An 890-nucleotide genomic window follows, 5' to 3' on the forward strand; every position below is an offset into this window, starting at 1 on the left:
CTGACGTTGATTAATGGCGTAGCCTTGTAACGTGTCATTGTGCTCAATGACCTGTCAGCATCTGTGCAGAACCGTAGTATTTTTTTTTGCTTCAGGGATGTCAGAAAAAGTGATATAGTCAGGAAAGTTTTGGGAATATGTTTGATTGAGCTAGTTAGTTGGATCAGTAAATGCTTGGGGGACGATTGGATTATCTTTGAATAGACATGTACATCAATACACAAATATCTTCACAGAGCTACAGGATTTTTGTTGTTGTGATTAGTGTGTTTATATATTCCTACACCACCATTTATTTTGGGTGTGCGTCTACCGGGGTGTATTCATTATTCATTACACTGATTATTTAGCAAAACGTAATGAATACGAACCCCTATTGTCAACTGTTCATATTCAGATCGTCTCCTCAACAATATCAATGATGACGATTTTGTTAAACATTTCTACATTTAAAAATATTCAAAACAAGACCTCATAATCATGTTTGTAGTAATTAGATATAGAACATTTTAGATCATGGGTTTCTGTTAAATGTTTTGCAGCATTCCAACAGATGGCACTGTTGAAATATGGAAATGTTTGTTGGATATTTGCCATCTATCACAGTATTGGTGCATTTCCAATCAAACAAAAATACATATTGTGTCGGAGATAGGGTCGTTAAATACATTGGCACCTTTGTTATAAAAAACACTTTCAATTAAGTGAAATATGTAAACATATGTCAATTTGTCATTGACACTATTCTTGAATCAACATTCTAAAATGCTGGGATTCATTAATGTCTGAATGTTTGTACCTGTATATAATATTTTTTTTTTTTTTACTTTTTGTTTCCAGATCATCTTCAGACTTTAAGACTAGATGAAGTTAGGTAATATTGTATTGTA

This window comes from Oncorhynchus mykiss, chromosome 14, assembly GCF_013265735.2.
Source record: "Oncorhynchus mykiss isolate Arlee chromosome 14, USDA_OmykA_1.1, whole genome shotgun sequence".
In the NCBI taxonomy this organism is placed as follows: Eukaryota; Metazoa; Chordata; class Actinopteri; order Salmoniformes; family Salmonidae; genus Oncorhynchus; species Oncorhynchus mykiss.